The sequence below is a fragment of the Elaeis guineensis genome, chromosome 2, assembly GCF_000442705.2.
Source record: "Elaeis guineensis isolate ETL-2024a chromosome 2, EG11, whole genome shotgun sequence".
In the NCBI taxonomy this organism is placed as follows: domain Eukaryota; kingdom Viridiplantae; phylum Streptophyta; class Magnoliopsida; order Arecales; family Arecaceae; genus Elaeis; species Elaeis guineensis.
In genome coordinates, this window is record NC_025994.2 from 20,261,543 (window position 1) to 20,274,803 (window position 13,261).

General features: G+C 35.4%; 1 long non-coding RNA gene across 1 annotated transcript; it reads right to left on the reverse strand.

The window, feature by feature from the left end:
- Positions 1-1,125: 1,125 nt before the first annotated feature.
- Positions 1,126-3,780, reverse strand: LOC140855421 (uncharacterized). Its single transcript, XR_012138355.1, has 3 exons — positions 3,519-3,780; positions 3,064-3,399; positions 1,126-2,284 (listed from the first exon to the last, which is right to left on the reverse strand). It is a non-coding gene; the product is annotated as an uncharacterized lncRNA (long non-coding RNA).
- Between the last annotated feature and the right edge of the window lie 9,481 nt (positions 3,781-13,261).

The following is a 13,261-nucleotide window of genomic DNA, read 5'->3' on the forward strand; positions in this document are numbered from 1 at the left end:
TATGGATTTATCATTGAGAATGACAATACAACCCACATCATTGAGAATGATGATCCTACGACCTATTCTGATATGGAGTCTATTTTTGATTTATTCTATATTTTATTTTCTTTTGAATTTCTTCTTTTAGTTGAGTTATGACTTTTTGCCTCTAAATAAGGCCCCATGGCCATCGTTGTAATCAGAATATTTGAGTTATTGAAATAAAATTTTAGAGAAGAGAGTTCTTCTCTATAGTCCAGATGATGGATGGTGATTGCAAGAAGAACCAACCTATGAATCAGGCAGCAACCTATGATGAAATCACACAATGAAAATGGGACCTGATGTTGGAGTGCGAAGATTTGAGGAGACAAGTGGCAAATCTGACTGCGTGTCTTATATAGTTGAAACCCAAGATGCAAGATCCAAGGTGGAACCTGAAGATCATAGATCTAAAAGAAAGCTTTCAGATTTTGAAAACCCCTTCCACAGGGGTCTTCCCACACATCGGCAAGAAGGTTGTGATGACTTGTTCAAACGATCAACCCACTAGTTTAATTTCATAAGAGTAGATTTATCTGAATATTCAGGTGGTCTACAGATGGAGGTATTCTTTGATTAACGGGATCAGATCGAGTGCATCTTCAAGCATAAGGAGGTATCTGATGATAAAAAAATAAAACTTGTTGCCTTAAAATTGACAGGTTGAGCTTCTGCATGGTGGCAACAGTTGAAGAAAATCAGGGAGCGTAAGGGCAAACCAAAAATCTAAGACAGGGAGAAGATGAAAAAGGCATTGAGGGAGTAATTTTTATCCTTCAACTATATGTAGTCTTTATATCAACACCTACAGAACCTGCGACAAGGTCCTAGATTTGTAGATAATTACACGAAAGAGTTTTACCAACTCGTGGCTAAGAACGATCTCATGGAGAACAAGGAACAGATGGTGGTGAGATACCTGGGGGGACTATAATAGCAGATTCAGGATACTTTGAGACTCCACACCCTGTGGACCATCAAAGAGACATACCACCATGCTGTTGTTGCTGAGGAGCAACTATGACGCAAACCTATACCTAGATCTGATTCATCCCAACGAAGCAATCAAGTGATAGAAAATCAAGGGGATGTGTGGTGCAATACTACTAACCCTCTTATTCATATTACAGATACAAGATTCTCAAATCTAGCCTTGACTAGATCATCAAATCTGTGATGTTACAATTATAGTGAGATCGAATACATGCAGAACAATTGTAAAAAGCCTGTTGGATGATCCAAAAAATAGCTGTTGATGGAAGAAGAAGAACCATCTGAGGAAGAACATGAGTCTATTTATGATGAAACGAATAATGAAGAGGATGACTCCTTGCTATTTGGCGATAGTGGGGAGGCTCTAGTTATTCGAAAGAGCCTACTTGCTCCCAAAAGAGGGAAAAAAGAGGACTAGAGGTGGATCAATATTTTTCATACCTGTTGCACCATTGAAAAGAGGATCAACAAAGTCATCATAGATGATGGAAGCTATAAAAATGTTATCTCCCAAGAGGCTGTTACAAAATTGAATCTAGCCACCAAGAAGCACTTGCGACCGTACAAGCTGTTTTGATTCCAAAAGAAGAGTGAGGTGATTGTTGACAGTCACTATCTTATTTCATTCTCTATTAGATAGAAGTACTACAAGCTGTTTTGATTCCAAAAGAAGAGTGAGGTGATTGTTGACAGTCACTATCTTATTTCATTCTCTATTAGACAGAAGTACTATGACAAAGTATGGTGTGATGTTGTTGCAATGGGTGCCTGTCATCTACTCTTAGAAAGGCCGTGGCAGTATGATCATGGTGTTATTCATGATGGCCATCAGAACACTTATATCTTCTAGAAAGATAATCAGAAGATCACCCCAGTGCTAATGAAAGAAGAGGACTTATCCAAACCTAAAGTAAAGACTAGCATCAACTTTCTGACAAAGCACACCTATCTGAAGGAAGAGATGGAGGCCGACTACTTGCTAGCAGCGGTGGAGAAGGACAAGTTGGCTAAGCGAGACATCCCACCTCTGATATGTTCTATACTTCAAAAATTTGCTGATGTATTTTCTGAAGACTTGCTTGCAGGATTATCACCAGAATGGGATATACAATACCACATCGATCTTGTTCCTGGGGTGAGTCTACCAAACAAACCGATGTACCATATGAGCCCAACTGAATATCAAGAGTTGCAGCGGTAGGTCCAGAAGCTATTGGACAAGGGATACATCCATCCGAGCATGAGTCCGTGTGCGATTCTTGCTTTGCTAGTTTCAAGAAAAGATGCTTCATGGCACATGTGCAATGCTTTGGTTGTCCTCATAAACAAGTAGTATGGAGATACTGGTATGGTATGCAAGTGAGATGTAAGAGTATATCTTATTGAATGTGATCAATTGCAGAGAACTCTGCTGTCAAGAGTAGCCCATGAAGGGTATGGACATAAGTGTCCCTCTGATCTGAGATCACCACGGTAACTTGCAAGCAACTCACTGTGCTTTGATGTCGGACTACTTAAATTTCTAATTCAATGATAGAAGATTTTTGGATACAGTCAAGTATTTGTGATAGTCAGTGTGTGAGTCAAGAAGGGATTGACGGCTCCAAATAAGTAGGAGTTAATACATCAGAGTATTTTAATTTAGTAAAACCTGGCCTGAATAATCCATGTGATGGACTTAAAAAATTGAAATACAATATGGTTGAATATTTTAAGGTTGACAGTTAAACCCTAGATCATCTTGAGCATTAGGATCAAAGGGATAATTATACGGTAACTATAGATCAGTAGATTCTAGAATGTTGCTTTGCAATCATTCAACATGTCTGAACATCGGATCTCATTACTAGTGTAGAAGTTTTATGGTTTAATGTACGCATGATTTTTCAAAAACAAGTACGCAGCAAAATTTAAAATTTTTTAGATTAAATCTAATTTAATCTAAGCATGCATAAGATCAAATCTTCAAACCATAAACAGGATCATCATATGTGAGATAAGATTCAGATACAAAAATCAAATAGAAAAAATAAATATAAAACATACCTGGATATGGATCAATCTTCAACACGAACTGATGATCATGGATGTCTTTCGAAGGTCCCTTATAGCTGGACAAGCATCCGAACTCTATGGGTATCCACACGAGACTCTAATCTGATCAGAAGTCTTTTGATCTCACTGGGGTGCTAGCTCTCTTGTAGAGATCACATCTTGATGGTTGAAAATCTTCTTTTCTCTCAAGATACTCTTAGAGAACAAGAAGATGTAGGAGGATCGTGATCTCTATGCTAGAGATCATAAGAAGAACCCTTTCTTCTCTTTTCTTCCTAAAATTCATGCACCAAATCTCTACAATAAAGATATAAAAATTTTGTCCGACTTTTGGACAAAGGAAAGAAGAGACATCAATGTCTGAACATGGACAAGAAGTGAAGAAGAAGATGTCCTAACAACCAACTCTTGGTTGTTGCAAGAAAGAAGGGATGTTTGTAACAAACCTCAAGCCATGGACCTATGATGCCGCGCCCTCTCTTTTTGCTTTTCTTCATGTGAACTCCTCTGGTTTTTGGGCATTGAAATCTGATTGTAATCACCTCTCACCGTCCCATAGTGGTGGTTTAAATAGATGAAGATAGGAGACCTAGTTTGGATAGGAATCAAGAGTCCTTGTAACCTTGGACTCTCCTAATTTTGTGCCACCCACACCAAGCCATATATTCCCAGATTTTTACACGTTAAATAAGAAAGATATCCTTTCTTTCTTACATACTAATTAGGGAGAAAAAGTGGCATCAAAATCTGGTTCAACGTGGAAACAAAAATCAAGGTGGCGTGAGGTGTTTTGGCACATGGATTGGAGGAGTTTCAATCTCATGGGACTCTTGTTTAATGTGACTGTTTTAAACTCAATAAAATATCAATTAATTCTAATCATATTAAGAGTAGATTAGACTCAAATAGATGAGAAATCAAATCTGATTTAGAGCCTAATTTATTTAGATTAGATGTCTCCTAATTGGAGGAGGAGTCCTAGTCAAATTGGACTCTTTCTTGGTGCTTGAGTCAAACTCAATTTTTAATCCTAATCCAATTAAGATTTGGTGCATCCAAGAAAATGAAGATTTTTAATCCAATTAGAAATACATACATCCTAGTCTAATTAGAAATTAGATCAAATCCAAATCCTAATTCAATTGGAGCTAATCATCCGATCCTTTTGGGGTTATCCTATAACCCAATTGGGATTGATCAAATCAAATCCATAACGAGTCAAATTAAATCCAATCAAATTGAACTTGATATAAGTCTCATTTCTCAATCAAATTGAGCCAATTAGCAATCCTATTGCAAATTAATCTTTCTATAACTTACTAACTCTTTAGTAAGTTACATAATGCAACATTTGCATTAGATCAATTATCAATCAAATTAATAATCAAATTCTGTTAGGATTCATAATCATAATTCACCCATCTAATCAGTCAAAAATTTCTTTTGTGTGTGATCCTATAGGTTCTATTCCGTCTGATAGTGAGATATATTGTGATCTCCATCACAATATCATTGAAACTCTTTTCAATGGATTGAAATAATTTCAACTCTGCCCACCAAGGATCATTGATCATCAAGATGATCTTCACGAGTCTCCCAATCTATCAGTGACACCTAGCAGTATGTAGTGACAATCTAGCAGAATAAAAGATGATGAACCTCTAGGTGCAATTAACGCATGATACAGTCCCTCTATCATGAGTCCCGACCAGATGGCAGCTTATGGATGAATCGTCAAATCTCAACGTTGGTCATATGATAGATTCAGTTAGCCTGAGTCCATATGTGATTCTATAAAAAAATTTTTCTATCAATTACATGCTATGGTCATAGACTTAACGACTCAGCCTCTTAAATCCTATAGGACTACTCCCTTCTGCTAGGATCGATAGATCTCATCTTGATGCACACCCCACTGCTACAGTGGACCAACTGTCACCAACATCCATTACAAGGGCTCATTGAGATTCATATTGATGTGTCAGTCAAACTCCAGTAGCCTCACTGCAAGCAGTAGTGCCATCTCAGGTCAAAAGATAAGTTATACAACTGTAGCATCGAAAAAATCACTAACGAGTGAGCAGACATCCATGTGACTTCTCGTATTGGTCACGCTCAGTGCTAGTTGTTCTCTAACAACCATCTGCACTCTCGCTCTAGTATCTCTACACTGCAAACTCGAGACTCATCTGCCTAAAGGAAGTGATCCATGCACTGATCTATCCAGATCAATCACCATCCCTATGATGATTCTATGATCAGAAGTAATTTAGGAATTAACTATTAATGATACATATCTCAAATTCTCAGCTCTTTGAGAATATGTATCATCATCTTGTTAATCCCTTGGATGATTCATAGACACATAAACATGAATGGCAATATAACTGCCCAATAAGTATAAAATCATATCCTAGAGATATGAAATATGTCAGCCAAGATTGGCTTCTAGGGCATACATCCAACAATCTCCCACTTGTACTAAAGCCAATCTGCCATGTACCAAGCTTCATCTTCACAAGACAGGCTTTAGTCTTAGGCGAGCTAAGTGACCTACCAGTGAGTCAACCACATCACATGTGGAGTTTGCTCTCTACATCTCTATGTATTTCTACTTGAGATAGTCGCATATTCTGCTGCTCTATGTGCTTGGATATCTGATGAGACCTAGGCTCCTTAGCAAGGGCTATAGTGTCATTATCTTTACAATATAATGTCACGGCATCTAATGGCATGACAATCAATTCTACAACTAACATAAAAATCAGAATGCATCCTACACATCTATAGTGTACTCAGCTTCTATCGATCGATTGTTTGGAATCTTTTCAAGATATCGATATTGGAACACATCCGATGATGTAGATATTCTACCATCAACATCAAATAAGAAATCTGAATTAGTATATCCTTCCACTCCTAACTTTAATCCTTCTCCCAATTAAGAACATATCCTCAGTTCTTCTTAAGAGCTTAAGGATGTTTTTACAGTAATCCAGCACTCACAGCCTGGACACAACTGATATCTACTTGTGACAATCACAGAATTATTTATATCAGTTCAAGTATATTACATGGCATACGATTATGCCCAAGAGGGTAGCAGACCCCTATCCGAGATTTTTATACTGAACTCTTTCAGCATCCAGTCTCTGTACTTTATCTGTGAAAACATAAGCATTCAATTGCATCTTTCTCTATAGATCTTTAGGATGCTCGCTTTATATCTTTTATGAAAAAATCTATATTCAACCATATTTTAACCGATGTCAGTATTGGACACTCTCACTGATTCTTTTTAAAAAATACATAATTCCTCCTTTCTGATCAAAAATTTGATCATATCATTGAAATGAATGTTCCAACTCCAAGATTTTTACAAACTTTATGATCTCCTATCACAAGAAGTGAAATTCATAGGCTACTCCATACAGAAGTCTTCAAAAGATCTCTTTTCAGGAAGGCTATTTCACATCTCTTTCTTGGAGTCGATGTCTCACATCATCTCATTGTAGGCTTTTGGGATCATCTCTATGCTCCCATTTCTCATGAAAAATGACTTTCTCTACATCCTCTGTCAAGCATATTCGAGTACCTTTCGAGAGGATTGGAGATCCTACTACGTGTACGAGATGGAGGAGAAATTTACGTTTACTGGCTCATCATGATAAATAGGTTCTTAAGGTCTCAAAGCTCGCTGCTCTTCAGAGACACTCTCTTTAAGCTTAACTTTCCTCTCACTACTTCATCCTGATCAAATAATTTTTTAAGAAGATAGCATGTCGGGTCATAATCATATTGTAATCCTTTCATAAAGTAATATCCCAAACTCTTTTAGGATGAACTTTATAGACCTATCCTCTAACATATCCACCTGCTATCCTAGATACAGGCTGGACATCCTTGAATCCAAAATAATTAAGATTCAGTTCTCACCATGCCATATCTTATACGATATGGTAGGAATAGGTTTAGAGTGAACCTAATTTCATAAAATTAAAGCATGTTCCTAAAGAAACATAAATAAATCAGTGAAGTTCATTATAGACCAGACCATATCTTATACAATCCCGTGACTCTTCTTATCTCTTTGAGCTGAGATGTACTAAGAGCAGTCCAATATGAAACTATGTCATTTTATGAGATAATCAAAAAAAAAATTTCATTGATATTGCATCCCTGATCCGATCGAAGTATCTTTAAAATTTTTTTGATTTATTTCTCTACTTTATATCTGAATTATTTGAACCTTTCAAAAATTTTAGATTTGTATCTCATATACATACCCATACCATGACTGATCATCAGTAAAGGTAATAAAGTTGAGACAATTCCTTGGTTAGTACATCACATGGGCTACACACATCAAATGTGTACAAGGATAAGTATCTCAGTGATCTTTTTTCTCTTATCCTACAAGAGTAGCTTGGTCATATTTTTTCAAAGAGATGATACACAAACTAGATTTGACTCAACAGTCAATGAGTCTAAAAGTCCATAATTCTTCAGTTTGTTAATTATTTCTTCTCCAATATAACTTAGCCATAAGGGTCCACATATACTTTAAATTTTATCTCAATTCTGGATCTCTCAGATCCAATGACATTCATTACTCGATCAATTAAGTTCACATATACATCATTATACAAATGATAGAGACCGTCTCTAAGAACTAAATCCAAATGATGATCGTGAAGAATAGATGCCCATGGCTGCAGCAACAACTATTGCCCTATAGCCAATTCAAGGGTTACTTCCTCAGCCCTCTATCTTCCCATCGACTCTACACTAAAGTTCACAGCTCAACTGAGAGAAGAGAAAATTGTAAGGATAACATCAAACAATCTTGATATGCCTACTCTAGGTGTGTCTTTATTTCTTCAGACTCTCCAGGTATTTACCTCTGAACTCTTTCAAGGTTCTTTTGTTATCAACACTTTGACCAATTCAAATAAAGTGCCATGATGGTCTTTCATATGGTAGTTTATCATAAACTATCTATATAAACTAATCAGGGATCGCAGTATCAAATCCATAAGTAATTTCTTATACATGGTCATGTCGAGCCTTTCAAGCTTCTTAATGTCCTTGATCATTACCAAATAATGATCATAGACTGACTACCCATCACACATCATATGCACTGTGCGACTCTGATTACCTAACAACACTTGTAGATGAATCAATGTATCATTGGCAGTGAATATATACTCATGCATAGCATCTATTTTTATTGTCATTGTCCATCCACTCATCAAGTATAGCTCGTTGACTATAGGTTGGATGAGTTGTTGATATTAGAATAATTTGATAGAAAATATTACTTAATTTTTTAAAATTAAGAATAATTCTTAAGTTGGTGAGTCAGTCTATGTAATCAATTTCAATTAATCAATTGATATCTAGGAGTCAAGCTAGAGGGTTGGAAGCTGACATAATGAAAATAGCGAACAAAGATTCTAATTGGATATTTGTACCTATTTCAATAATTTACTCTAGAAATTTTTAAATATAAAAAGAGACTTTCAGTATTTTATCAGATCTCTCACACTCTCTGGATAGAGAAATAAAAATTCTGATATGATAATTAAATTTTTAGTAGGTGCTGCGGTCCCACTGATGCTGTGTACCTCACCTAACAGTTATTGATAACATGAAGAATACCGATGCGTGGACAACTCTTTGCCCAGATGCTTCTCTAAGCATGTTGCAGCCACTTGGTCTCTAAGTCAATTAAGCTCACCTAACAGTTATTGCCTGCACTTCTTAGTTAAGCCAGACCCACCGTTCACAAGCAGGTGCAAAATCATCATTGGAGCCCTCACCTAATAGTTATTGAGCCCAACCCCATCTTTGCCTTGGAGCAACTCCTTGCTAATAGAGTGGTTGCATATTTTCGATGCAACGAACCACTATAACCAGCCGAGAACAATCAACATCAGTAGCATGCTCACACATCTACAATGGTGGAAGATCTAGGACTTAATATTTATAGAGAGATTTAGATTTAGGTCTCAACTAATCAGTCATCACATAACTGATGTAATTGGCATGGGCTAAATCAAACCACCAGGCAACCATATTTGAGGCTCAATCCTCCAAATTGATCAGGTAAGTGGAGATTGATAGGGGTCCCCCCGTTGCTTTCTTTAGACACCAATAAAATGATCAGATAAGCGAATGAAATTAATTAAATAATCATCTTTCAATTACTTGCCTTAGATACCAATTAGATAATTGATCCGAATAGGTTAGCTTAGGTGAATCAGACTCGAGTCACAGAGCTAAATTAGGTCCTTAGGTTTAATCGATTCTACATTTGGGTGTCAATCGATTCGATCAACAATAATTGTATGATCTTAGACTCTATTGACCTTATCTTAATCAATACTTGATTTAGTTCGATCAACAGCTAAATCGATTCTAACCCAATGTGATCAAATCAGAAATTTTTTGATGTAATCTAATTACATAACCTAATTTGATCTACCCATGACGAATCCCTCATGCACAAATACTAATTTCAGATCTTAAATCAAAATTTTTAGATCTAAATTTTTTACATGAAGTATAAATTTTGATCTCAAAATAATTTCAGATCATGAATATAAATATGTATCACATACATAAATAAGTTTAGGTTATAGAAATAAATTTCAATCCTAAACTTACTTTCATATATCACATATATGAATCAAAACTAATCTCGAAACTTCTTTCAGATTTAAATAATAAAACATATATCATATATATGCTGTAAAAATTAGATATAAAAAATTTAATTTAATTAAAAATTTTAACATCATTCTAGGATAACCATACAGCATAATAAATTATGCTAGGGCAACTTTATGTCAGAACGACATCAAAAATTTTCAGATTTAAAATTTTTCTCCATAGATTTCAAATTTAAATTTCAATCTCATGCATATGACATGGCTTTGATACCACTGTAGGAGTTTTATGATTTCATGCATTCATGATTTTCAAAAATGAGTACACAGTAAAATTTAAAATTTTTCAGATTAAATCTAATTTAATCAAAGCATGCATAACATCAAATCTTCAAATCATAAATAGAATCATCATATGTGAGATAAGATTCAGGTATAAAAATTAAATAAAAATAAATAAATATAAAACATACCTGGACATAGTTCAATCTTCAACACGAACTGATGATCATGGATATCTTCCGAAGGTCCTTATAGTCGGATAAGCATCCGAACTCTATGGGTATCCACACGAGACTCTAATCTGATCAGAAGCCTTTTGATCTCACTGGGGTGCTAGCTCTCTTATAGAGATCGCATCTTGACGGTTGAAAATCTTCTTTTCTCTCAAGATACTCCTAGAGAATAAGAAGATGTAGGAGGATCTTGATCTCTACGCTAGAGATCATGAGAAGAACCCTTTCTTCTCTTTTCTTCCTAAAATTCATGCACCAAATCTCTACAGTAGAGATGTAAAAATTTCATCTGACTTTTGGGCAAAGAAAAGAAGAGACATCAATGTCTGAACATAGACAAGAAGTGGAGAAGAAGATGTCCTAACAACCAACTCTTGGTTGTTGCAAGAAAGAAGGGATGTTTGTAATAAACATCATGCCATGGACCTATGATGCCGCACCCTCTCTTTTTGCTTTTCTCCACCTGAACTCCTCTGGTTTTTGGGCATTGAAATCTGATTGTAATCACCTCTCACCATCCCATAGTGGTGGTTTAAATAGATGAAGATAGGAGATCTAGTTTGGATAGGAATCAAGAGTCCTTGTAACCTTGGACTCTCTTAATTTTGTGCCACCCACACCAAGCCATATATTCCCAGATTTTTACATGTTAAATAAGAAAGATATCCTTTCTTTCTTACATACTAATTAGGGAGAAAAAGTGGCATCAAAATCTGGTTCAACATGGAAACAAAAATCAAGGTGGCGTGAGGTGTTTTGGCACATGGATTGGAGGAGTTCAATCTCATGGGACTCTTATTTAATGTGACTATTTTAAACTCAATAAAATATTAATTAATTCTAATCATATTAAGAGCAGATTAAACTCAAAAAGATAAAAAATCAAATTTGATTTGGAGCCTAATTTATTTAGATTAGATGTCTCCTAATTGGAGGAGGAGTCCTAGTCAAATTGGACTCTTTCTTGGTGCTTGAGTCAAACTCAATTTTTAATCCTAATCCAATTAAGATTTGGTACATCCAAAAAAATAAAAATTTTTAGTCCAATTAGAAATACATACATCCTTGTCTAATTAGAAATTAGATCAAACTCAAATCTTAATTCAACTGGAGCTAATCATCCGATCCTTTTGGGGTTATCCTATAACCCAATTGGGATTGATCAAATCAAATTCATAATGAGTCAAATTAAATTCAATCAAATTGGACTTGGTATAAGTCCATTGCTCGATCAAATTGAGCCAATTAGCAATCCTATTGCTAATTAATCTTCCTATAACTTACTAACTCTTTAGTAAGTTACATAATACAATATTTAATTAAATCAATTATCAATCAAATTGATAATCAAATTCTATTAGGATTCATAATCATAATTCATCCATCTGATCAGTCAAAAGTCCCTTTTGTATGTGATTCTATAGATTTTATTCTGTCTGATAGTGAGATATATTATGATCTCTATCATAATATCATTGAAACTCTTTTCAATAGGTTGAAACAATTTCAACTCTGCCCATCAAGGATCATTGATCATCAAGATGATCCTCACAAGTCTCCCAATCCACCAGTGACACCTAGCAGTATGTAGTGACAACCCAGCAGAATAAAAGATAATGAACCTCTAGGTGCAATTAACGCATAATACAGTCCCTCTATCATGAGTTCGACCAGATGGCAGGTTATGGATGAATCATCAAATCTCAATGTCGGTCATATGATAGATTCAGTTAGCCTAAGTCCATATGTGATTTTATGAAAAAATTTTTTCATCAATCACACTGCTATGGCCATAGACTTAAGGACTCAGCCTCTTAAATCCTATAGGACTACTTCCTTCTGCTAGGATCGATAGATCTCATCTTGATGCACACTCCACTGCTACAGTAGACCAACTGTCGCCAACATCTACTATAAGGGCTCATTAAGATTCATATTGATGTGTCAGTCAAACTCCAGTAGCCTCACTGTGAGCAGTAGTGCCATCTCAGGTTAAAAGACTAGTCATACAACTGTAGCATCGAGAAAATCACTAACGAGTGAGCAGACATCCATGTGACTTCTCGTATTGATCATGCTCAGTACTAGTTGTTCTCTAACAACCACCTGCACTCTCGCTCCAGTGTCTCTACACTACAAACTCGAGACCCATCTGTCTGAAGGAAGTGATTCGTGCACTGGTCTATCCAGATCAATCACTATCTCCATGATGATCCTATGATCAGAAGTAATTTAGGAATTAACTATTAATGACACATGTCTCAAATTCTCAACTCTTTGAGAATATGTATCATCATCTTGTTAATCTCTTAGATGATTCATGGACACATAAACATGAATAATAATATAACTGCCCAATAAGTATAAAATCATGTCCTAGAGATATGAAATATGTCAATCAAGATTGGTTTCTAGGACATACATCTAACAGCTAGATGGTTACATCAATTAGTTCAAAATTTATTTTTGCACTACTAGCTTAGGTTCAAACCCATGAGGTCACACTTAAAAGAAATTTCTGACTGATCATGTGGTTGATCGAAGATTGAGAATTGTTCAAAGTTGTAATCATCAATTCGATTGATGGTTAACCTTATGCAAAAGTTACAAAGAATTAATTTGCTAAGAATTAGTGAATTAATGAAAGATTAATTAGTAATTAGATTATTGATTAGCTCAATTTGATTGAGCAATGGGGTTTGAATCAACTTTAATTAAATTAGATTCAATAAGATTTGACACGATTAGATTATTAGATGACCTAATCGCTAACGGAGATTAGTTCCTGATTTGATCAGAATTTGAGTTCAATTAATTTTTAATTTGATTAGAATTTAATTAAGATAATTTGGTTCCTAATTAGATTAGGTTCATGAATTTATTTGGGTTAAATCAAGTTGGATTTGATTTGAATCTAAAATAGGAAACTACCTAAAGTCCAGACAAAGGACTTCTCCCTATGCGCCACCCCAGTAATGACTCCTACCTTCCTCATTCTAG